Genomic DNA, 27332 nt, shown 5'->3' with positions numbered 1-27332 from the left:
TTTCATGTGCATTCAAACTGGAGTCTGACGATACGCTCGTAATTTTCGTAAGTCATCTCTATCCAAATCGCTTCAAAGATTTGCAGAGTGCCAAAGATTTTCACCGTTTTCTTTTTTCCTCGGGCCAGTTCTGGCGCGGTGCAGCAAGGAGCATGGAACAACAAAAAAAATGTGAAAAAAATCAAAATAAAACTATATCTGAACAGAAATTGTTTTTTTAAAGGGCCTCCGTCAAGATGAACTTTCAGATGTGTTTCCAATGGCACGCATCTGCTGCGCGTGGTACATCTGTTCTTCAGCCACTGAAAGCTGACAGGAAATATCCTCATTATTGAAGCGTCGCTGATTATCCATACATTCACTCAATCATTTGTTTATTCATTCACTCTTTCACTCTGAAAAATAGCTGCTTGATTTGAATGAAAATTGTCTTGTGTCTTCACAGAGGAAATGAGGGTATTTTTGTGAGGAAATTGCTATGGTTTGAGTTTGCATATGAAAGCCAACCAGAATGTTGGAATTTGGAGCCAAGATGGCTCTCATCATGCACTTGACCTGACAGAGTTCTGTGTTCTACACCCAGTGATTATACCTGTTTTGGTGGGAGCAGTGGAGGCTATTGTGCCACATCCTCTCTGTGGTCTGTTTAATGTCATGGCAACCGAACTGTGGCCCCGCTCTCTTAATGGCAGCATTTATGACATGATGTCACCTGTGTGAGCAGGCTATTGTTTGACTCCTGCCCATGTGACATTTTCCCCCAAACATGGCCTCTCTGTGTTACATACACACTCAGGAAAGGATGAGGAGATAGGACATGGACAGGTGCCTTTCACACTGCTATACATTCTACTGCACTTCACCGAGTCGGGACTTCTTAATAACAAACGACACTTGAATGCAAATTCAGAGTTTTCTCTAAAACATATCCGTGTTGTTCCAAAAATGTATTATTTTCTTTATTAAGAATACTTAAGAATATGATGCTGATTCTTTTCAGTATAATGAAAGTGAATAGGGATTGGCTTTGTCAAGCTCTAAAAATGACAGAAAAATGAGTTTTCTGAAGTTTACAAACATTGTGTGAGAATCGGACTGAAATACATTAATTGAAAATCTCAATATCTACACTAGTTCTTATTGGCATGTTCATGAGAGATATGGCATATTGTGAACAAAAATATTTTATTTAAAATCTTTTCAATGCTTTAGTTTATCCAGTTCAGAAAAGCCGAGCAATTTGTTTACAAATAGAATTGACCTGGTCCTTTTGATCAGTCTGTTTATCGCATAGATCTGTCATACAATATGACTTACTTTTAGTGATTGACTCTGGTCCCCATTCATTGTAACTGCAAGGAAAAAAGCCACCACCACATTGTTCAACATTTCTACATTTTTTTACATATTAGCCTGTTAAATGTCACCCCGTCCCGTATACGGGACGCCTACGTTGACTATAATATATTACAATCAAATTTAATCTAATCTTGACAAACTATATATCGTTGGAAAGGTCTAAAACTCCCAAATATATATTATACCAATATTTTTTGTTAAAAATTATGTAGGAAAAGTAATAGAACAATTTATGACAAGAGTGCACCCTCAGAAATCTACATTACAAAAGGAGTTTTGACCTTTGTTTAAAAAAAAAAAGACTTCCTCGTTGCCTTTTTCTCTATCACATTTTAGAAATCATCAGAAGTTATATATCACTTGAAAACATAAAATCTCAAAATTCATCCTTTAAAACCCATTTTAAAATCAGACATTGCATTACCATGTAAATGGCACATCAAAATCATGTTACAAAATGTTTTCAGTCATGAAATATAAAAATTTAGGTTTGTATCATGCACATTCAAGTCTATCTTCAAAAACGTGAGTGACAGTTATCAGGTTAGAAAGCAATAGAAGACATAAACATCAAGAGGCTTGGAAAAAAATATAATTTGTCTCTTTAAAATAAATCACTTTTTTTAAATAATAAATTCTTCATGGCACGTAACAGCCTTGTATTTTTCTTTCCTAATGAAACAATCAAAATGTATGTGTAATTATGAACGTGGTGTCCGAAGAGATCATTGAACAGATGGAAATTAGTCATTGTTGAATATCAAAGAGTGCATGGCATTGGAAACAGATCCTACAATGAGAGGAAGTGACATGGGAAAGAGATAAAGAGTGAAATTACAAGCAGTAGAGAAGGTGCAGAAGAAAACGGGGCAAACCCTCAGAGACCCATGCCGTGGTTTAGGTGCCCATGAGATACCTTTGTTTATTTTTTTATTTTATTTTTTGGAGAGTTAGTTTGCAACCAGGGTGTTGTCTATCCCAAACGCAAATACATCCCCTCCCCTCATCGTGCCATGCAGTCTGCCTGGCGATGCCCTCTGTGCCATCTGTAGCCTGTGCCCTGTGCATGTGCCCCTCCCCCGCCCTCCTGCACTGTGCTGGGTGGGCTTAACCATCTGTGTGCCAGAGGGGGATCATAGGAAGTGGACATGATAACACACAAACATAAGCACATATACATCCACCTTCTTCATGTTTTAGCTTTAGCTGTACTACCATGTCTTGTAGTCTTAACCGTCCTGTATGCTGGTAATAATGACCAATAATTTATAAACCATATATATTAAGGTCAAGATTTGTTAGGTAAAAAGTAGTGACCAATATAATTGGCAGGCCATGTAATTGGCTGATATTTGGGCCTTTTTTATTTCAACTGTGATAATAAAAATAGCATTATATTTATAATTGTATGATATATTTATTTGTAAATGTATTTTATATAATATTTCATTATGCATTCATTATATTCATAAAAATTCTTCAATTATTTAAGTACATTTTGTATGGTTTGATTTTTTTTATTTTCATTTTATTTTGCCAGGGACATTTGTTAGTTATACTATGATTTGGTCTAATTATTATATCATATTTAATCATACATCAGTTGTGAAATACAATAATTATATTCATAATATTATGTAAATATAAAAAAAAAAAAAAAAAAATAGTTTTTTTTGCCAGGAATATTTGTCAGTTATACTCTATACAGAGAGAGAGAGAGAGAGAGAGAGAGAGATGCCTATTAATGTGTATAATTATATTGTGCTGTGATGAATACGTACTAAACAAATATTCCTTATTTTGTAATAATTACATTGTAAACATTGTCCTTTCTGTCGTTGTTTTTTTCTTTCTTTCCTCCCTTCTTTTGTTTCTCCACTTTCCTCCTTTGCATTCCCAGAATCCTTCTGGAGGAAGTTAGGACTGGATGGCAGTGTTTGAGGGTATTTGGCAGTCTGGGAAGGGGGAAAAGTCTTGGATGTTTGGCAGGTTTAAGATGGTGTGCGAGTCTCTCTCTCTCTGTGTGTGTGTGTATGTGTGTGTGTGTGTGTGTGTGTGTGTGTGTGTGTGTGTAAGGAAGGATCTAGGATGTTTGGATGAGATTACATGGCACCATGTCTGACAGTTTGGCATGGTAAGTGTTGGCCGTATGTGTCTGTTAGGTAGTCTAGGAGATTTGCTGGGTCAGCAGTGTCAGGTGCTTTGGCTGGAAAGGGGAGCTGGTGTAGGGCTTTGAGCTTGTAGTCCTCAGGAGTTGACAGGACCATGGTGGGCAGAGTGGAGTGTTTGCTGGCGGGAGCATGAGGGGGCAGAATGGGTGTTCTGGCAATATGGACAGGGACGGGGGCACAGAGTGGAAACGTGGCTTGAGGATTACGCAGAAAGAGAGGGAGAGGAGTCTGGGTGGCAGAAGGGAAAGCAAAGCGAGACGATGTGCTTTCAGGTGAACAGGATTAAGAAAAAGATGTGTTTGCGGTTCCCCTCAGAACTCCCGCTGCCTCTCTTTCCTTCTTGCTCTCTAAGCTAATCGCTTTCTCAAAAGAAGTCATTGCAAACATTAGAGTTCCTGCAGAACAAAAAAGAACACCGCCGTACAATAACTTTCTATCCCCGGATGAAAGAAAAATTACAAATGAGATCCCTTTGATATGACATTGATTTTCCTAGATGGCAATGAAATGACATGGAGAGCAAATGGAGTCTCTTGCTTCTGTTTTTTTCTCCTGAGAAAGTTTCCAACTAACCGTGAGATAAAGTCCCACCATGAGAGATAAAGTTGCAATACAGTTGCAATTACAAGCTTCCATACATGTCTCCTCCTGAAATTCCTTAAGAGACCCCAACAAAATCTCAAACTAAAACCTCTGAATAAATACATTTTTGCTTTGCGTTGATTCTTAGTTCGACACATTCGACTGTACAAACAATAAACTCTATTTTCATCTCACAGTAGAACGGTCTTCGCTTCATTCACTGTTAAGAGGCGAATGTGGTGGCAGCATCAGTACAGGCATGGAGGCAGGCAGAGGATGAGGAGGTGTTGTAGCTGCAGGCTGGAGATCCAAGAGCTTCGCTCCATCCAGCTTATCAATGATGGACTTTTAGAGGAGCTGCACAAAGCCACTGTAGAGAACCATCTCAATGCTGCTCTCTCCCTCTCTTGTTTTCCTTTCATTCACAGTAGGGCTGGGCAATATATCTAACGATATGATCATGCGCATCTAGTCAGTAAATCTGGTTCCGTGATTAACACTAATTCGCCATCACCTGCTTTTAAATGGAGCGGCATTTAATAGACAGAGCCGTAGATTACTGACAAGCTATGCGATATTGTGTTCATGATCCAAGATAAATCGCCTTTGATAATGAACGGGATATTGCGTAGCTTGTCAGTGATCTACGGCTCTGTGTGTTAAAAACATTTTACATTTTAAGTCAGTGGGCCAGTGAAGAGCAAAAACAAAATAGTCTAACATGACTGTTTGGTGTTAGGAAGACTAGATAAATGAGAAGATGAACAGAGGGAGGTAGGGGTGAGAGGATGGATGGATGGGTTCTGGGGGGGGCATTATCGTGCGTCATTATTTGAGCTCCTGCAGTGCTCCATTGCGGCTCTAATGGTGCGAAGACACTTGGTGTTTCTTTCTCTTCTCTCTCTCCCTTTCATTCACACTATTCTTCCCCGAGCCTGGCATGGCAAAGTAGTTTAGTTTATTAGAGCTCGATTCAGCCTTGTTAGCAAAGTTAAACACAACAACTTGTCTTGTGTGTACCTGTAATCCAGAGTTGTGGTGGTGTGATGTCTTCATTGCAATGCATTGTTTTGTTGCACCTGAGTCGTGTGGGGTTGGTCTTTGAAAGTGAAATGAAGCGTAATTTTGTGAATATACTTTCCCTACTGAGAGCTTCAAGAGGCACACATCTCACTGGACTGTCAGAGAAAGCAAATGTTCGGTTGTGTTAATATTTATGTCTACCTTGTACATTTATGTGTTTATACAGTATATCCGGAATTGGTAAAAGAAAAAGATTGTGTCTGAAAGTGTCACTGACATAAAGCAGGGGGTTCAGACTAGAGGATAAACCAGGGAACGATGTTAAAAAGATAGATTTCATTAATAATCTTTATAACATCAGCATTATTATCTTCGGTAATGCTGAACGGATCAAAAAATGAACAGTCAATACGTGGAGCAATAGCTCCTGAAAATTAAATTAAAATACCTGTAAGTGTAGCCTTGGTGAGCATAAGATCACATTGTGAGATTGAATTTGAAAATAAATATCAAAATGATGTTGATTATATCAAAATGAAGTAGGAATTACTAGAACAAAGTCAAATCAATACAAGAGTAAAGTCTTAGCAATACGAGATTGCAAGACACAACACTGTTCCAGTAGCTTCTATCTGAGAAATTGATGTGGAGGATTTAGTCAAATCCTAGTTTAGAATAGATTTAAAAATAAAGAAATCAGAAATGGCAGCAGTGGTCAACTCCTTGGCTTAAGTATTGGAGACATTGATTTTCATCCTCATAGGGAAATCACATAATCTCTTTGAATAGCACTTCTACAACTGTTCTGGTAATTTTGACTTTATTCTTAAAACATAAGGAATTTAACCTCACAATTTTAAACTGTATTCTCATAACTGACTTTATTTTTAAAGTGTTCCAACATCATTCTCATAATCTTAATCTTTTTGTTTTTTTTAACAACGCAGTGGTAGTTTATGCAACCCAGGTTGAAAATGAAATAGTTCACCTAAAAAAAAAATGTTTATGTAACAAAAATTTGTGGCTAGTCATTCACTACATATTGACAATATGGTTTGCCTAGTGGGTGAAACAGGAAAAAGTAATTACAACAACAGAGCACCTTATAGAGAAAAGCTGTTGTTGTGTATTTTGTGATATGTTGATATTTACTATTGCCAGATGACTGACAGCAGCAGAGGAGAACACACAGATTTTCACTGTGTGTGTGTGTACGTACGTGTGTATAAAGGCATCTTTTGCTGAGGAGGGAAGATAAGGACTCTATCTTAATGGTTTCTCTCGTCTGCCACTCAGCCATCAGACAGATTTCAGATTTCCTCTCCCTCAGTCCAGATAAACACACTTCACAACCTTGTCACACATCTTGCGCAAGCCAAAGAGAGAAAGAAAGGAAGCGAGTGATAGATGATAGGCTGTAGAGATCCATAAAGCAATAGATCACCCAAAAATGAATAATCTGTCATAACTTACCCTCATGTCATTTCAAACCTGTATGACTTTCTTTCTTCTGTAGAACACAATAGGAGAAATGTCTAGGAATGTGTTGCCCACTCTTTTCCATACAATTCAAATGAGGTACTGGAGATTTGAGGTACACATTTTTCAAAATATCTTGTGCATTTCTCAGAAGAAATAAAGTCATACAGGTTTGGAGCGACGTGAGGGTGAGTAAATGATGATATTTTTATTTTGAGCATAAAGTGAAGTGAAATGCTTGATTTTGAGCCACATTGGTCCTGTTTAGTTTTGTGAAGGATACAAATACTGATAGGCTTCAGGAAGCTGATTTAGCCTCTTAGGGGGTAATAGCTGAACTCTAGCTGTGTGTGTGTGTGTGTGTGTGTGTGTAACAGTGTAAGGGAATTGTTTACTGCCTGTCTGTGTCAGACTCAGGGCCTCTAATGCAGCACAGCTGTGTGGGGGCTTGGACACTACACATCTGCTGAAGGGACCTATTGTGTGTTTGCATGTGCTCGATGCATGTATTTGTAGAGATAAACAGAGAGACCATACACACATGCACACATGTTTCTTTACATGTGTAGCTTATTTAAGGCAAAGACCTGCACGAACATATGTGCGCGCGGTAGTTCAATTCTCTCATAAAAGCCTTCAGTTAGAAAAGTGAAGTTTGTAGATTTGTCGGAATCGAGCAAATCAGCCCATCTGGAGAGTTTGAACCTTGAAAGCACCTGCCTTCTCCATTCACGCTCCCATTCTCTTAAAAAGCCATCTTCATCAATAGCAGCTTTTAAAGTGGATGAAACCGTTTGGAACTGCTCTTTATTCCTGTTCTGATGGATTTTCTGCTCTCCGTCTTTGTCTCAATGGCTGTTGTTGATGTTATTTGAGCGCTTTTTTTATTTTCATCTATTTCTCTATCACCTTGCAGCCTTGACTCTAAAGATCGTTAAAATGTTTAACTACAGATAATTGCTTCCTGAGAGAAGCTAATTAATGTGCAGCTTGCGCTGGTGTGTATGTGTGGATTGGAATGCATGTATGTGTGTGTGCGCATTTTATTCACTATGTTCTCTTGCCTTTGAAACATCTCTGTAATATCCTGTCTTCTGTCACCACTTTGTATTAGTGCTTTCTAAGGCAAGCATCGCAATTACTACTGAACAAACTTGGGGTTAGAGGTTTAAACAAACTCTTAACCCCTAGTATTAAACTTCTGCAAGTTGTCCCGCTCAGTATGTGCTTCCGACATAATTTAAACTGTGTGGCTTGTTGAGTAGAATTTAGCTATTGTGTTTCTAAGCAATCAGAGAATTTTTGCTAGGTGGATGATTAATCAGGCAGAAAATTCCCATGGATTTAGATTGACTTTGGCATTATGACTGACTTTTACATTCAAGAACCACAAATTATATCAGAAATTGTTGTCAAAAAAGAAACTAAGGAGCCATTCACACAAAATGTGTTTTTCAGTTCCACTGCACTACGTTTCAATTGTTTTTTCAATGTAAACATGTTAGACCGAGGTATTTGACCATTGGACTCACATCTCATGTCTTTTGCAACCTCTTGCACGTCACCATAGATATGTATAGGTAGAAGCCTCATTCGGCAGCTCCAAGCACGTAGATGCATCTGACATCTTGCAATAGCCAACTTAACGTCATTCACCATAATAATCAATGAATATTCGAAGATGCCACAATCCTGCACAGCCACCGGGATTTAAATTCTTGAAGAAACGGGATAACCGTTCACAGGTGAGAATGCGAGAGACCATGCATAGATATGTATGGTTTGTGGCATCTTCGAATATTCATTGATTATTATGGTTAATGACATCAAGTCCAATATGGCAGACGGCTTACGTATAGCGGCCCATAGAAACAGTTGCTAATGAGGCATGTTCTTCAAAAACCTGTTCAGGGTGAATTTGTGTGTGTGTGTGTATGTATGTGTGTGTGTATGTATGTATGTGTGTGTGTGTGTGTGTGTGTATGTGTATATATATATATATATATATATATATATATATATATATATATATATATATATATATATATATATATATATATACAGAAATGGAGAGAGAATAAACACTGTTATTTGTATTTAATAGAACAATTCTTCAAGTGTACAGTCCTAGCAGAGGTCAGGCCGGGTCAGTCAGTCTGTGTCTTGAACATTGTCATGCTGCTAACAATTTCCTCTGTGATCAACAGGAAAATGCACAAATAATGTTATCACAGTGCTTTAACTGTTATTACAGTTTGTGCTGGAGAGGTCAGGGCACAGTGCTATTCTGAGTTCACTTACTCAATAAATTGGATTACATACCAAACATTATCTGTTTTACAGTCTTATCATAAATTAAATGCCATACATAGACATCGATTGTTGTAAATATTACCATGACTGCAGGAGACATAAAAAAGAGATATGATTGGTATTTTCATGCAAGTGTTTATGTGTGTGCAAGTTCACAAACTTAGACTAAATGTGTCTGCAGTGTGTTAAGAAGGTGGACTGCAGTGTGTGTGTGTGTGTGTGTGTGTGAGGTTGAGAAAGACTGACGCTCTGTTTAAAGTTCAGCGTTAAAGTCTTGCTGCTGTATTTCAATCTGTCAGACATGCTTTTCTCCATTTAGAAGAATAGCTCCTTCTCTTTCTCTGTAATAAAGACTGACAGGGGCCGTGTGTTAGTTACACTGTGAAAACACAAAGCATAGAGAACGCTTAAACTCAGATGTGTTTTTTTGTTTGACTTGCACACGCTTAAGCTACTTTTTGTCATTCATGTCAAATTCATTATATTTTCTCATTTAGTTTTTTTACATTTTTGTTTATTTTTATTTTTTTATTTTTTGTTTGTACTTTTTTTATAAATTGTTTTTTTTACATTTTATTATTTTTGTTTTGTTTTTACATTGTTGGTTTTATGTTTCGTTTTTTTGATTTTTGAGTAAAAAAAATAACGTTTTGTTAATGTAAAAGCTAATTGACTTCTGAATGATGGTATCGTTTTATGTAACTTAACTAAGTTTGTGTGTGTGTGTGTGTGTGTGTGCGCACTTAGTTATAATGGAAAGACAAAATTTTCCCAAGCTTTTTTTTTTTCTTTGAAGACATATGGGGAACTCCTAAAATGGGAAAATGAATCATAAATTTGGCAAATGCATTATTTTTTCTAAAACTGAAATGTTCCTTTATGCTTAGGCACAATCTGTAGTAATTAATTAATGCAATATTTATATAAAAACAATGGAAAAACATAAGCCAAGTGTATGTATGCACACGCGTGTGCTTGATCAGAAGCACAACAGAGGGACACTGAGCATGAAGGAAGGGGGCAGTGCTGCTGCATGTGTGTGTGTGTGTGTGTGTGTGTGTATGAGTGTGAAACTGCACTCCGTGCTACACCATGTCATGCTCTGGCCCTTTAAGAGGTGATCTAGCAGCTTAGAGCCATAGAGAGGGGTGGAGAGAGAGAGAGAGAGAGAGCGTGAGGGGAGGGAGTGCGAGGTTTGGTGTGTGAGAGTGTGTGTGCAGCGGAGAGAAACAGAAACAGTCTTTGGTTTTTCGAGAGGTTAGAGGAGCACCAGGCAGCGTGTGCGTGTATGTGTGTGTGTGTTCTCTGAGATCCCCGGTGTCGGACGCGAATGTTGACTTGGAAGGACTCCTGCATCTCAGACCCCTTTTTTCAGCATGCTTACTGAGCCTGAGCTTCCTCAGGAGTTTAACAGGTACGTTCACACACTCACGCATGAGACGTTAATTCTTCCAAGCCGTGCCGGGAGACGGAAAGCGTGGGACAGGCTGATGAGTAGGAGATAATGAATGTATTAGTGTAAGAAACAGACTACTTTATTAGTTTGTTTGACATGGTACAGACAGGCTGTGTGCAAATGTGTTTGTGGTTTAGAAAGGAGAAGAAAGTTCAGCGTGACTTTGAGTTGTGTGTTTTTTGTAGACACTCTGTGAGCATGGGACGCTGGGACTTTTTTCTCAATATCCCACTTTGAAACGAAGTAAATGTCTCTAGCATTTGGTCTAAGAGGTTACATGCTGTCGTTGTGTGTTTGCACAAAATATCTCATATATACCCACATAGAGATCTATATATATATATGTGTGTGTGTTTGTTTGTGTGTGTGTGTGTGTGCGTGTGTGTGAGTGTTAGATGGTGTTTGATAAGGGATCGGTGCTGTCCCGTCAGTATTTCCCTGGCACAGCTTTTTATTTTCATATTAGACAGAGCATTTCACTTCTATATGAATTTCTTGCTTCACGAATTCTTTTTTTCCATTTGTCCGTGTTGTTTGTTGTTTTGTTGTTTTATTGTGGCCAGATGTCTGCATTGGCCTTCTGTTGTGGTGGTCAGAGGTGGGAAATGTTCTCACCTACTTAATATGTCAACAAAAGTGGCTTTGCTGCCGAATAAAGAAGGTTTGACATTAAAGCTCCATAGGGAAGATTACCCATAATACTCGGTTTTAATGCAAGCTTCACCCCCGACACGCACACTATTTTTTTTATTTTTAATTTTATTGCATTAGAGCACTGCACTGTTTTACCAAATGAAACTAATCTTTTGTTCGGCGATAAACTCTGGGGTTTTATCCCTGAATTAAGAACAAATTTATATGTCAGGAAAATGTGTTTTTAATAAATCATCACACTCTCTCCAGGGGGAGGATGAGGAGGGGGCGGAAAAAGATAACAACAACTATGAGGAATTAAACATTTAAAGGATTACATAGGACAGCAGAATGTATAGTGATAAATGCAGGGATTACAATGACTTAGAAGAAAAGGATGGTTAAACTCTACTTTCCAGTAATGCTGGCTGTCAAGTGGTTAAAGAGCATGAAACTGTGTGTGTGTGTGTGTGAGAGAGAGAGAGAGAGAGAGAGAGAGAGAGAGAGAGAGAGGACAGGAGCGAAAGTGCAGCGTTTGTCCGTGTGTGTGTGTGTGTGTGTGTGTGTGTGTGTGTGTGTGTTTCCTCTGTCCTGATGCTGAGTGTTTTTGAAACATCGTAAGTTTTGCTGACATGCGAGATAATAATGAGATCCAGAAAAGTGAAATGATCATGTTTGATGGTGATGCAAAGTAATTTATTATTGTATGTTGACATCCTAGAACACTAAATGTATTTGTTTAATTTAATCTTATGAATGTTTAAATTAACAAGATTCACCTAAATTTAGTTTTGTTTTCATTTTAAAATTTGCTCACTGTAAAATGAAAGGTTTTGTTTAAAAAAAAAATGTGATGGTAAGAAAATGGACATTTAATTGATTAAGAAAATTTGTATATTTGACATCTAAAAATACAAAACTATTAAGTGTTTTTCAAATGATCTGTGTATAAAACAGTAGTAGATAATTATACGAAATGTTGCTTTGCTTAGAATGTATAGTTAAATCTTTATCCTAAATTACTAAATATGATTTCTATAAAGTTTTATGAAAATACTTTGCATTATTGTTGTTGTTGTTGTTGGAATGGTTTTGGGTGAGTTTAATTTTAATTAAATTTATTTATTTATTTTTTGGGAGGAGCACAGAAGAGATTCTATGGCCAAACTGTCACATTCCTCAAAGAGAGAGACAGCGAGCGAGCGAGGGAGGGAGGGGTAAAAAGGGACTTAAACACACACTTCTCCATTTGTCTCCCTGCTTTAATGGATGGTTGTGTTACATCTCTCTTTCTCTCTCTTTCTTCTGTCTGTCTCTAGATCAGTTAATTCTTACTGGTAAAGATGCACAGAAAACACTGGATTCGTTGAATACTAAGCGTGTGTGATTGAACTGGCTGGTGACAAATGTGGCTGATGCACTTCAATTTTTCATTCCTTTGCATCAAAGATAAAACAGATTAAACCACCTGCCTGCATTTACCTTTGTCACTTTAACACCTAGTATTTGCAAACTGCTTTGTAGCACACCCAAAGTGTGGGGTTATCTAGCTGAACGAGTGGGTTTATGTACTTGGATATAGAGACGAATATTGTCCCAGGAAATGAGATAAATCTAACAAAACCTTCCTTTGGAGAACATACAGCGACCCAGTCATTTGAAGAAGAAATTATATATTCAGTATTATATGCTTATAATTAGCTTAATTTAAAAAACAATTGAAGTATATGGTTGAGGGACTATATTATGATATTACTCTATATTGAGGGGACAAAATGACCAAGTAGTAGAAATTTTACATTCATAAAGTTTTTATGGGGTTTAGGGGAAAGAAAAAATATTTAGCTTTGTAGAAAAACAAAAGAAACGGAAAGTCTCCACAATGTTAGAAAAACAAACTTTTGTTTGTGTTTGTACTTTGCTAGTTTGGGTACAAATTTGTCTCCAAACAAGCTAAATCCGACCAAAAAAAAAAAAAAAAACTCCCTTTGGGGACATTCAGGAATGTTATCATTTAGGAATAAAGTTAAGGTGTGTGTTTGTCATGTAAAATCACTAGAAATCTATGTTATGTCCTCATTTAGATTTCAAGTGTGTGTGTTTGTGTGTGTTCTGTCTGATTGATGGAGGATCTGGATTTTCTCTCTGGGCCATTCATTGCAGACTGGCTCCATTGTGTAGTCTGTGTTATGAGCTCTTGCAGCGGCTTGATAACTGTGTCTCCATGAAAAAAAAAAAAGAAGGGTCAGCAGAGAGGAATGCTGAAGTGTTTCCTCCTCCCCCCTTCCTTCCCAGACCTCCCCTGTGCGATCAGCTGACTGTCGGGACGTCCGCTAGGAATGAGGGGAACTGAGTTTGTACCATTTAGGTTAAAGTCTCATTTATCAAGACCGAGAGGATAAATAACACAGAAACTGTATGACAACAGGTCAGAGGTGAGGGCCTAGACAATTGCATCATGTGAAGGATAATAAAAATCAATAGACTGTTCTGCTAAATGCTTTTTTTTTTCTCTCCGATCCCTCATGCTGTATAATAATGGCTCTGTACATGTAGGTAAAGGAGGAGTCTGGGTGGAAGACTGTAACACCCAGTTTGTTGTTGTACAGGCCTGTATGGATGAAGTAAATTATACCAGCACCCGTTTTCACAGCCGCTGGGGCTTCTGGGTGCAAATCATGATGGATAAGCATTTGACGGGGGACATCACATTCACAGACACTCACACACACTTAAAGAAGACAAGCAGAGACTGAAAAAGTTTTCAGAGAATTTAAGTGTATGTGTGTGTGTGTGTGTAATATGTAAAATGTCAGTGAAAACATGAGTCAGTCCAGAGAAATAAATAATTAGTGAAGAGAGATGACAGGAAACTATGCAGACAGATGAAGTGATGACTAAAATACTGGCAACCCCCCTCTGTGTGTGTGAGTGTGTGTGTTGATGCCGCAGTTGCCTTGGCGTTGTGGGCACGGTGATCGCTGGTGCCTTGTGTCCACCCAGCGGCAACACACACCATCGCTTATTATGCTTTTGTGTGTGCGAGCGGGCTTGTTTTTCGCCTTTGCTCATATGACTTTTGATTTTGTGTGTAAGTGTGTGTGACTTCACCTCCATGCCTAAACAGTAATGGCTGACAGTGACATTAGGCTCTGTGTTCTTGCCTTTTGTGGCGATGCTGGACAGGAAATCGGGGTGGCCCTCCAGCCCTCGCGTCAGAGGGAAAAACAGAGACGGCTTTGTGTTTTCTCTGAGTGCGTGTGTGAATAATGTGTATTTAGAGACGTGTATGCTTGTGAGAAATTATTATTCACTGACTTTCAAGGGGTGGCAGACTTTTTAAAGAAGTTTCTATGAGTGATTTAAAAAAAAAAAAAAGCACAGTTATTAGCCATCATTTAAAAGACATTGTAAACCAAACTGAAAACGTTTTGTTTTTTGTGTGTGTGAGAGATTAGTGATGAGAAAATCTTTACCATCCAATCCAATACAGATCCCAGTGATATATCTTTATATAAAATTTTGGTAAATGAAAACCCTCCCCCCACCCATACAAACACACACACACACACACACACACAAATCTAAGTGCCTTCATAGCAGCAGCAGCAGAGAATGCTGTGATTAGTGATTACAGCGTGAACGATGAAGGGCCCTCACAAGTTTGCACTGCAGATGAATTTACTTTAGCGGAGTCACTCTCTCTGACTCGCTCTTTGCTTCTGCCCTGCTGCCAGCCACTCTATTCCCACAGAGAGAAAAATTGAGAGAGCTATAAATAGCTGTAAAGTAATATACTTAAAAGACTGTTCAAAACAGAGAGAGTTGGGCACAAATGGTTGATTGTCCTGACGGGACTATCTACGACTTTATCGTCCTGGGAGCAGAAGATAAAGAGGAGAGAGAGGGATGAGCACTTTTCCTAATGTCTGAGTGGATTGTGAGGCATTCTCAGTTTATTATCTGTGTTGAACGGGTTGATTGTCTGAACTTTTAGACACACTTTGTTTCATTCCCACAGTCTGATAGCAAAGAAGAGCTGACCTCTCTGATCAAATAATCATATTACACAGGCATTTACCTTAACCCAGTGTAATTCTTTTTTTTTTTTTTTTTTAAGGGAGCATAATGCCTCAAAAAAAATATATATATAATTGTGAGATAGGTCAAGGTACTTTTTAGAAATATGGCACTGTCTGTGTTTATTTACTGTAGCTAAAATTTCCCACAAGTGAGCTAGATCTGACAAAAATCTTTATTGACATTATATTTATATAAAATGTATACAATTTGCAAATTATATATTCTAATTTTATTCTTAAGCAAAGTTGTATTCAAAGGTTACAGTTAGTGTTGCATAAAATAACTAATATTATCAGCATTATGTAAAAACAACAGAAGGTGTCTATCATGACATTTTCAACCACGCTCTGTGTATCTAGATGATTTTATCATAGGCGAGCAGACAACATCCACAAAGCATCATCATGCAAGTTTTTCTGTGGGCCGCGCACATCCGAGTGTGTGTGCGTGTGACACGTTTAGCCTCTAAATTATGTCCTGTCATTAGAGGCACTTCTGGAGTGTTAACCACTGCTGATGGTGATTAGGTAAAGCTCCTAGATTCAGTATTTAAAGTGCAGCTCCACTCCGCTGTTTAATGGACCCTGTATTTTGGACGATTAGCGTCCGCGGAGAACTGTACATGTGATATGAGAGGGATTTAGGAGAATGCTCAATCTGCGTCTAAGCTCAAAGGGGAAGTGTGTCTTTAATCTGGGCTTAACTCACGCAGTTTGCTGGAGGGGGCAGAGCGGAGGACCAGTGTGATGGCCATTAGCCTTTAACGATTAGCCGTGAAAGTTAGCCTCTAGACCTGCAGTTCAACTGCGATGGGACGGGGTGCGAATGCTTAAGTTTATGAAATATGAAAAAATGATGGCTTTTTCTTTGATAATACACCCTGGACTAGATAATACTGGTGTTTAGAGATTATACTGACATCATTTGTGTTCCTTTAGTCAATTCACCCATATCAGCACATTTGGGGTTTGATATTCGAAGCTGTTTATGAATAACATAATTCTTAGCCTTGTGAAAATGAAAGGCAATAAAGTTATTAGTCCACCAGATAATGAGCGAAGACCGCTGTTAAAGTTTACAATGCAAATAAGCAGACATGACGAGCCTGTAAGGAAGTCTTCGCTTCAGAGACCTTTCATTGTGCATCTGTGTTGTGTTAGCGAGAGTGTGTGTGAGTCAGTGGACAAGGTCTGTGTGTTTGGCAGGCCGGCCTTTATTGGAACCACATAAGGATGGAGTGAAATTATGCTAATGGCTGCTAATTATGACCTTGGAGACCAGGTTTTCTGCCAATTTATCTGCTGCTTAAAACCCTCTCTTTTTTAATCCCAACATCTCGACAAGCTTTAAATGTTTCATGTAGACTCTCCACCAAGACAGGTCTGCCAACTTTAAATGAAATAGTGGCTATAACCTGCTCACCCGGGGAGTGGAATTGTATAGTAATTATACTTCAAAGGCTCGCAGGAAAATAGACATTTTATTGCTCAAAAGGAGCTGTGAAAAGCCTCTGTCATTGGGCTGGCAAGGAAGTAGGAAGGAAAGAGTCAAAAGGAAGAGTGCGTCAGACAGGGAAGAGCGGAAAAGAGATGCAGACGTGTCTAAAGGTATGTCCAGATATCAGAAAACAGCTGTGAATTAGTTGTAAACTGAATGCTGGAGATGTATTTCAATTGAAAATTAGCTCCCGAGTATTTTTGTAAAGAATATTGCCTTGAGAATGGGAATCGTGAAACATTCTGGTTCTAAATCCAGTTCCACTAAATAATTCCGGTTCCATTAATGATTCTTTTTAGAATGCTTTTTGAAAGTATTTAACCTTTTTTTGTAGTTGTTGTTATTATACACTCAACTGTTGTGTTTACTTATTTCGATATTCTTTTTCACATTATTTTTTTAAGTATTATTTTCACTACAAATATTTCCAGCTATTCATTACACTGATTTAAGCTTCACATGCCTTTACTAAACAGTTATTAAAACAACAGTTCTCGGGTTCGAGTTCGATGTGACAGGCAGTTTGCTGGTTCCAATAAGACTGGCTACGTTTAGATGAGGGTCGTGTATGTGTATGTGTCTTTGTTAGTCCTGATGTGTGTGTTGGGGGTTGGTGTGTTAAGAGAAAGCGGCACAGAGGTGTGTGTGTCGGAGTGAAACAAAAGGGCCCAGTGTGTGTGAGTGTCTGGAGGTAGAGTAAACACAGTGCTGGTGGAGGGGCAGACAGGCCGTGCGGCTCTGAAGGCACAACTGCAGTTTATACAGCTGCACAGACTGCTTTTACTGCCCCAGTGTTAACCAGCACACAGCCAAGGTACCCCATTCACATTCGTACAGCCAAATTAACGCAGATACAGTCACTAATACTTACAATTGTATATATCACACACCTGCGTTACAGTGTTTATGACAGAGCAGTTACACCTACATCATAGTTTATCATTAAACTTGTTACTTAATCTCATCTATACAGTTAGTTGAAGTGGTCTTAAGCATGTCTTCATTATTTCCATAGCTGGCAGCCTTGGGTTTGAATGAGGTGAGTCTCATTTATCCCGTCCAGACAGTTAGAAACATTATATGATGTTTGTCTTTACAATTAATCTAAACCAAATAAGCAGTAAATGAGAGAAAGAGAAACCTTAGCAGTTCACCAGATGTGGCGTCTGAGTTTAACCAGAGCTACAACAATACCATACAGTTCAGCACACGCAACCTGGACTTTACCCGAGACTGCAGATGCTATTTGATGAAAGAAATTCATGCTAAAAAAGTAACCTCTCTATTGCACCAACTTTGTACAGTAAGTCTTTTTCTAACTTGGAGCATAGAATATCAAGTTTTCTGTCAGATGTAAAGTCAGTTATAAAATCACGGGTGATATATGAAGTCACAGTCGTGGGATATGACGTGGCATTATGAGATATGAAATCGCAATTATGTGATATAAACTCACATTGTGGAAAAAGTTGCAACTGCAGGAAATGAAGTTGCAATAATGAGAAATAAAGTCAGAATTATAAGAATGTCACAATTTGACAATATAAAGTCATTATTATGAGAAAGTCACAACTGTGAGTAATTACGAGAAATAATTCGCAATTATGACAGTCACATTGTGGAAAAGTTGCAACTGCAGGAAATGAAGTTGCAATAATGAGAAATAAAGTCACAGTTGTGAGAAATAAAGTCAGAATTATAAGAAAGTCACAATTTGAATATATAAAGTCATTATTATGAGAAAGTCACAACTGTGAGTAATTACGAGAAATAATTCACAATTATGACATATAAAGTAACATTGTGGAAAAAGTTGCAATTACAAGAAATAAAGTAGCAATAATGAGAAATAGTTGATTATGCAATTATGAGATCATGTTATATTAAGAGATACATAAAGATATTCTAAGATAAAGTTGTGAGTCATAAACTTCTGAGTCATAAATTACCAGACAGTTGTAATTCTAAGAGAAAGTCAAAATTGTGAGATATTAAGTTGTAATTATGCAAAATAATTGTTTATGTAGTATGGGGTTGTCATTTACTAAGGATTTTCATAGTTGTATCGCAATTTTTGAATCTTTCCGATATTCAACTAATAGCTGAATAAATATGTTTTGGGGGCGGGGAAAAATACATTACCAAGAGTGAAGTCAGAAATTATACAGTCATAATTACTTTAAAACATAGGGGAAAATGTGTAATGGACACCTCGCAGATACAAACAGGTTGAATAATGTTTTGATTAAAAGATGGTTAACATTAAACGTCAGTGAAACCCTAAGAACTCACAAAAAAAATGAATGGGGCTCTCATTATAACGTTATGTGCATAATATTCTGGATTTCTGTTTTGAGATGCGCATGCTGAAGATGACGAGTAGAATGAACCAGCCGTTTTTTTTTTTTATCAGTGGGATTTACCTTGCCACCAAGATGCTCCTCCTCTGTCGGTCGCAGATTATGGCAAAAGAAACTTAAATTTATAGGGGTGGTTGGATTTATTCATGCGTCTTAAAATAATTATTTAAAGCTTCTTTCTTTCAGATTCGTATTTACAGCATTATTTTAATAGGCTGTATATTAACTTATTGGGAGATAACCAGTAGTTCTATGTGAAATCAAACATTTGAGCACCCTCATGTAGCCAAAATGGCGTGATCATAACACCTCCGCGAAAATTTGTCTGTGAAATTGGTATGGTGTAGTATATGAAATGGGCTTCCATAACTTTGCTTGAAAACTAGCTTTTAGGGAAAAGCAAATTTACTACAACACTGCAGTCAAATAACATTTGTTTGCCAGTTCTTTTAGTTGCAGAGTAGGAGCCCAATAAAAGTACTTCTCTCCATCTCTCTTTATCCTTGTCTGTCTTTTTCTCTTAAAAGAGTGGTACTTATAACCCCAGGGCCATAGTAACACTAGCCCCAAGGCTGAGAAGCGTCTATGAAAGCACTTAGGCAATGCCGTAAGCCAGATGAAATCTTATTACGAAAGCATATTCATTTTTCCTCACTGTGCATTGTAGGAGAGAGAGTTCATTTAATAAATGCTTTTTCTTCCTGACGGTAACAGAGGAACACAGACCATCATCAAGGCCTATTTTCTCTGGCATTGTCAACACCATGTACACTGTCATTAACATCTACTGTGGCACACGCACACACCATTGTCTGTCTGTGTTCTTGGCTAACGTGATATTTGATGTGCTCTGGGCCTTCTGCACTTTTCTTTAATGGGCCGCTCGAGTCTTTACATCAAACAGGCTGGCTAAACACATCGTGTGCAGTGCTGCTACAGTAAATGGCTCTGTGATAGTGTAGGTGGGACGTCTCTTTGAGGGAAGGATGGATGTGGACAAAGCTATGACATTGATGGCTGTCATTATGCGAGTAGTGTGTGTCAGGTGTGTGTGTGTAAAAAGCCCACAATTAAACAACAGCAAAAAACAACATCTCTGTCTTTCCTGAATGCCTCAGTCACTTTTCCTCTCTAATTTTTCTAGGATGTCTTCCAAGCGACCAGCCTCTCCATATGGGGGAACAGATGGAGAGGTAGTCATGGCGACGAGCAGACAGCGTTTGGAGGATGAAGAACTTGACGGACATGCTGTCATTCACTTGCCCCTGAGTTCATACTGCAGCAAAATGTCCCCGCGATCTCCACGACTGCTCGACAGCCCCCCAACACTACACGCGAACATGGTAAGTCAGCCCCACTATGAGGCGTCAGATTCGCTCAAACCTCTCTCATACGATTGGACAAAGCCCATATCAGCCCCTCCCAGTTTGCTAATATGCATTTGATTGACTCCTCCTCCTTAGAGTAAGTCCCTCCCATTGTTTTTTTCTCACTTACACTTTTGTGTGGAAATGCCTGTCGCACTTTGATGACGTTATAAGCAGATTCAACGAGACAGGTCATATTTTTGAATGTGGCCAATATGACTCATGCTTAATGGTTCATGTGTCATTTTGGAGTGTGAGTTCATGATGGGTCGTTGTAGTCATGGAGGATTCAGACTGTCTCAGACGTTCTAAAGCTGTTTATTTAAAGATGTAAGATGAAATAGAAGTGAGATGGACCCTGTGATTGTAATCCTCACATGAACACGCACATAGGCTCCAGTATCTCTTCAGTGACATTTAGCCCAATTCTGCTATCTCTTTTTAACGATAAACGTATGCCGCCTCAGGCTTTAGGAATCAATCTGGCTGTAAAACAATGAATCTGTACTTAAGGAACTTAACGGTAAGCTAATTCGGCAATTAACTGTGATTACAGGGCACGCTGGACTCTGCAGTTTTGGAACTGTTTCCTACAATAAAGCAAAGTCCTCGAGCTTTCTCACTCAAGCGTCTCCTGCGTTCTCACTTTATACACTCAGATTGCAGCGTGGTGTGTTTGTTTATGACTGTCGGTTCTCTCTTTAAGAGTGGCTTGCTGTTAAACTACAATAATTTTTTTGGGGGGAGTTGGCGGTTAACAAATTGTACCTTAAAGTACTAATATGCTCCATTTACACTCTTAAAAATAAAGGTTCCTAAAGGAGGTTTTCTCAGCGATGCTGTAGAACCCTTTTAGTTTCTTCCAAGAACCTTTTAGAAAACAGTTCTTAAAATAAGTTTTCAAACTGTGCAGAACCCTTTTCCACTATAAAGAACCCTTTGTTCAGTGGACATGTTCCATTAATATTTAAGGCTCTTTATCGAAACAGATGCCAATAAAGGACCTTTATTTTTAATAGTGTATGGGAAGGTAAATGCACAAAGATGTACCTTTTGAGGGTCCTTCCCTAACTAATTTAGATCAGTAATTTAGATTGCTAACAGATTAGCATTTGGCTTGCTTGGGAAACCAAACAAATGTTTATTGTACAATTGATTGTTATTCCTATTAATCATAATGTGAATAATTATGTATCTGCAGCAGTGCAGTTGGTTGCAATTGGTTGTGTTATCTGAAAGACTACACTGCTGTCTCTGTCTCTCGCGCTGACATGACAGACATGACATAAAAAAAAAACATGCGCGCTGTATTTGATGTGGATTAATAAAGCGTATCCGTCTTGAGCACGAGTGGATTTTGGGGAAAGCAGGCTGGCATGTGTGAGACATTAAGTTTCCCTGAGCCGATCCGCGCTGACTGGCAGAAGAGTTGAGTGAGAGAGAGATTTACACGAGTGGGGACTCAGAGGGGCTTTGTCACGGCAATTGTATAAAGTGATAGGGAAGTGTAAATCGACTCGGCGAGTCCCTGGGTAACACGCAGTGGAAGATTACAGCTTTATCTTGTCATTGTAAATTAACACGGCAGCAGCACACATGCGCTTCAGACTCCGCTGACCTCTTCATCCTGAGAGAGAGAGAGAGAGAGAGAGGCGCGCGTTCATGATGATGGGATCAGCGGAGCTGAAGCGCCCGCAACTTGCTACAATAGACGTCGGTGCGTGTCCCCGGCAGTCTGTAAACTCCTGCCAGTTTTTACAGGAGAAGGCTTTGAAACTGAAAGGTGGGAAGCTTTACACACGGGGGATTATAGCGAGGTGTTAATTACTCTCCCTTCTGTCCGGTTAACCCTCCGGGATCGATCAGTTGTGGCATTTACTCCTGATAACCCCTGAAAATAACTTAAATTATACTCCGTTTTGATCGTACAGATAAGAGCAATACATCAAGAAGGAGAGGCATTAAGGGAAGACATGTACTTTTAAATATTTTTTTATATATATATTCAGTTTTTATAATAATTTTGATTGTGATAAAATTATTCATTAGATTTTTATTGTTGATCCGAGGCCAAAATGGTCGGATCAGTAAAAATAAAATTGAACTCTAATTTCATAAATTGCTTTTATATGTGGAACGTTTTGTTTCAGTGTCACAAATTTGTGTTCTTGTATTTTTAAGGTTTCTACAAATCTGACGATACATTTAAATTGTAGCATCACACAAATCTAATTATGTCTTTTTCTATTGCATAAGCTCATGTGAAGTCTACTACAGAAGGGCAGGAATGAGACAGTGTAAGGTGTTCGAAAGTATGTGAAGCGCTTGTGAATCTTCATCTGTGTGTATGTGTGTGCGTGCTCACGGCAGGATCAGGGCTGACAATAGCTCCGTTTAGAGGTGAGCGGATTGCAAACACACGGTAGAGATCAGCAACACGGGCTTAAGACAACATACGAGGCGTCAGCACCGCAGGAGAGGAGAGATGTCCAACTCGAGCGTGTGTGTTTCAGCAGCGGGACTCTTGACAGTTTAACTGATAGCAAGCGTAGAGGTTAGTTTCCTAGCGTGTGGTGAACGCGAGCCAGAGAATCACACGGCGGTGCATCGAGTTAGTCTCATTAGCTAGATGCTACCTGCATCAGTAAAATAACAGGATTTAAGTTAGCATATGTAAACGTGAGAGAGAAAGAGCGAGAGAAACGCTCTGAGGGAAACAGGTTGGAATCCTGCGGAGCACAGACAGGAAAACATTTGAAAAAAAAAGGGAGGAAAAAAGGTGGCATTTGGAAGAACGGTGGCATCTGTGCTGAAGGGAGAAGACGAGAGGAAAAAACTAGAGGGGGGAAGAAAGCATTTTGCTTTCTTGGCAAGAGTTGAAGTGTGTTTAAATGTGCTCCTGTCACACATGAGCTTAAGAGGACAAAAGTTGTTTAATTCTGTCGCCATGCAGCCGTGGTTTAAGGATGAAGAGAGGGTCGTGTAAAGACGCAGTTTCAGCCTTTCCACGAAGAATTGACATCTGCACAATTAAAAGAAGAACCGCCCACACCACACAGAACGGCACATCAGAAATGCATATAAATACATACACTAAGCTTTGCATACTTGTTCATACGTGGCAGAAAATCATGCGCACACATGTAATCAACGGACAAAATAGGGGTACTTAACCTGAAAATCAACCCTATGTTACTCAATGCCTTATATTTAAAGATGGGGGAACGAAAGAAACACATAAACCATTAGCTCATCTGCTTCTTTCTCTGTCCGAGACTTAGTGTCACGGCCAAGGACATAAAAAAGTTAAGGAATACGGTTTCCTTCGCCCCATCTCGCCTTCTATTTGAATTGTTTTCTAGACATCTCTGGAGAAAGACGCAAGCTGCGGTTTGAAGTATGCAGTGGATTAGATAGATTGGAAGTGACAGGTGTGACCGTGTTTTAAGATGCATGCCACACTAAAGCAGGCAGAGAGAAACGCCTGCCATTCTGCCACTCGCTCCCACTCTCTCCCTGGCTTTCTCTCTCTTGTCCTCCCCTCTTCATTCTATCTTTCTTCACTGTTAGTTCTTTAACAGCTAGTTGACAGTTTTGTTTGCGAATGACGGGGTGATCTTGCACTACTTTGGCCATTTGTGACTATAGAAGTCTCCTAATCCCAGTTCAACTGGTCTTACTGAAGCTGATGGGGAAAAGAGGGATGAAACGGAGGGGTGTGTCTGGAAAAATGTGCCCTTTTGCAGGCAGATTATGGAAAAGGGGGGAAATCAGTATGCAAGCTGTCATATTTTCCATGTATCATAAAAGCCTGTTAAGATCTTATAAGCTTGTCCGTCATCAGTCTGTTTGTGAATGAGTATCAACGCGAAACGTCTTTCAGTGTGCGTTTGTAGCAAGTAAAAGTCTTTCAGTTTAATTAGTTCTACCGTAATTATTATTAGCATGATGATGATGATGGATTGTGACGAGTCAATCTGTGTGATATGTTTAGTATAACTGGATATATGGAGTGTTGACAACCGTATGTTTTAGATCTGAATATGATGTTTGTTTATTCGTCTGTTTTGTGTAAAAAAAAAAATATATATATATATTGATGTTAATAAATTGCTTAATGTAAATGGCTAAAATAAATTAAGTGGCAACATCCAATTTTGGAACATTTAGTCATTTAATAATTGTATTAACATAAATGATGATTATAAATTATTCTAAATATATTAACAAAATAAATAAAATTTTAATAATAATATAAATAATAATTATACAACGGTAGAAAAACATTCAAAAAGATTTTTTTATACTGTAAAAAACACTACTAAAAATCATTATTATTTAAAAAACTTAAAATAATTCAAAGTTTTAAAACTTAAAATGTCCATGTTGTATAGAAAAAAATTGTTTTGTAAATAGTATTTATTACAAATGAGTAGCATTTAATTGTCTCAGATTAAATGTCGAAACATTTAAAAATGTTAAGACATTTAGTAATTTATCATATATGATCAACATAAAAAATAATTATTATAATAAAATAGTATTAAAACACTGTTAAAAGAGCACATTAAAATTAAAATACATTATTATAATAATTATTATTATTATTATTATTATTATTATTATTATTATGTTTTATATAACATTTAATCTTTTGCCATGTTGTATATAACGAACTCTTTTGTTTGCAGGGCCAAGTCAGATCATCTTACAGTCTCACTCTGCCGATATAAATAAAATAGTATTTGCCACTGTTCTGTGTCTTGTGAAAGTCTTGTGTAATTGGTGTTGCATTAAGCTTTAGTAAATGAACCATCTGCTGCTCTCTGTTCACTCTCGGAGTTAATGATTAAAAACAGATGTCATTATTAAAATCTAAGCGGGTAATATACCTGCACAAGGAACTGGATCAATCTTGTGAGCCTCAGTTTGGACTGAAGACATATTGCTTTGCATGACGGATGCAGGTGGCAGAAAGAAGCTGATGTTGATTGTTGAGGTGTAGCCATGTCAGTGGGATTATTCTATTGTCTGATTAGCTGTTGCCGCTGTCAGTCACATGGGTGGTAAGGTATATAATAGATGTGGATTAACCAAAGATTAACCCTGATTAAAGGACTTGGACTGCTGACCTGGTCTTTAAATATCTGACTTGTTTTGTAATTAAACTTTACATAGGAGATCCGGAGCTTGGAGAAAGTAATGTGGTGTGTGTGTGTGTGATAATTCATAATCATAAGTCTCCACATCTGTCATTTACCCATTTTACAGTATGTGTGCATATACTTTCATATTAAAAATAATAAAAAATAAATGTCATATAATAATTATATATAATGTCATATAATAATTAGTTAGAAATAGCCCCTCAAGGCAACAACTGCACAGTTTCACTTTTTATAGTGTACAAGCCACATTACATAAGAAACCATAAGACGGGAACTGTTACATATTTGGACGTAAGATCAATGCATGAAACGTTGAAGATGGTGATTGATATCGCAGCTGTCATGTTGGTCAAAAAGAGCAGAAAAAATGCGGTTGAAAAACTTGGACGTTCTTGTGTTTGGAGCTGAATCAAAGTAAAAAAAAAAACTTCCCTTCTCAGAGAAAGAGAGAGTTCCTGTGATGGTGAAACGACTGAAACTTTTCACCACTAATGATTTTGTCTAAAGAGACTTCAGACTGACAGAGGCAAAGAAAGAGAGAGACTTTCTAGAGTACAGATGGGCAGATGAGGATGAAAGTAAATCTAAACATGCCTCAACACTCAGGAACAGGACAAAACTATTAGTGAAAGTCTGTTTATCGCTTTGTCTAACACCGTCTTTCTCTCCACCGCTCTTTCAGGATCAGGATGGCTGTAAAGGCCTGGCCCTGAGCCCCTACCCCCAGCACAACTCGTCTACCTCACCCAGTAAGCAGCAGGAGGAGGGGTCCATGCGGCCGGGGAGCGAACCCAGCTCCGCATCAGCTCTGGGCACACCAGAGAGACGCAAGGGCAGCCTGGCCGACGTGGTCGACACGCTCAAACAGCGCAAGATGGAGGAACTCATCAAGAACGAGCCAGAGGGTGAGTGATGGAGAATTTAAAACGTTTTGACACACATCATCACTTTGCACTTAAATCTTCAGCGTGTTTTGAGAACCGAACAACGATACAACCTGTACAGTACTGTACATCTCATACCATGGTCATTATTCGCGAACATACAGTAACACCGTCATTTCATCTTTATCACAAGATACTTTCGATGACATGAAAAGATTTATGAATTTAATTATATATTTTAAAAAAGTCATAGCAAAATTATTTTGAAGTCATCGAAAGAATTGTTAATATATGTATTTATTATGCTATCACAAGCTACTTTTAACGGCATGGGGAAATATATATTTATTTATTAAAAAAATAGCAATTAAAATAAAAAATTCTGGATTAATACATAATTACTAAATATAATGTACTTAAATTTTCTGTAAATCTGCTTTGCAACTTCAATTAATCTGAATTGAATTGAGATTAATACATTTATAAATACTTTTGATGTCATTGAAATAATTGTTAATACATAAATAATATGCTATCACAAGCTACTGTTTATTTATTATTTATTTATTAGAAAATTATGTAAACTTTTTTTCAGTCTATTTAATTCAATATTTAAATGTAACATTTCTCAATTAAATTAATTTAATATTTTTTGTGAATACAAATTGTTTTTTTTTTTTAATGAGCTGTTTAGCATTGTCACATCAGGCTTTTTTCAAGTGTAGAGTTTTTATTTTATTATTAATATTATTATTATTATAGTGGGAGCTATCTAGCTTTGAGTTGTTGTTGTTCTGAAAAGTTGGAGACCAGCAGGTTTTAGGAGCCATTGGGCAGCCAATTTTTTTCTGTGTGGAAATGGCACATGGCACAGGTCCAGATTGGGCATCGGCTCCGAAACCAACACTGGCACCCTGTCGGTGGAAAAAGTTCACTGTATTAGATTTTCAGAAGACA

The 27332-nt window shown here is 38.0% G+C and overlaps 1 pseudogene; it reads left to right on the top strand.

Moving 5' to 3' along the window:
• The first annotated feature begins 10060 nt into the window (after nt 1–10060).
• Nucleotides 10061–27332, top strand: part of LOC113048186 (transcription factor SOX-5-like) — a 78456-nt pseudogene continuing 61184 nt past the window's right edge.

Source organism: Carassius auratus, chromosome 29 (assembly GCF_003368295.1).
Source record: "Carassius auratus strain Wakin chromosome 29, ASM336829v1, whole genome shotgun sequence".
NCBI lineage: Eukaryota > Metazoa > Chordata > Actinopteri > Cypriniformes > Cyprinidae > Carassius > Carassius auratus.
The sequence above is the reverse complement of the archived record's forward strand: the minus strand, read 5'-3'. Positions and strand labels throughout refer to the sequence as shown.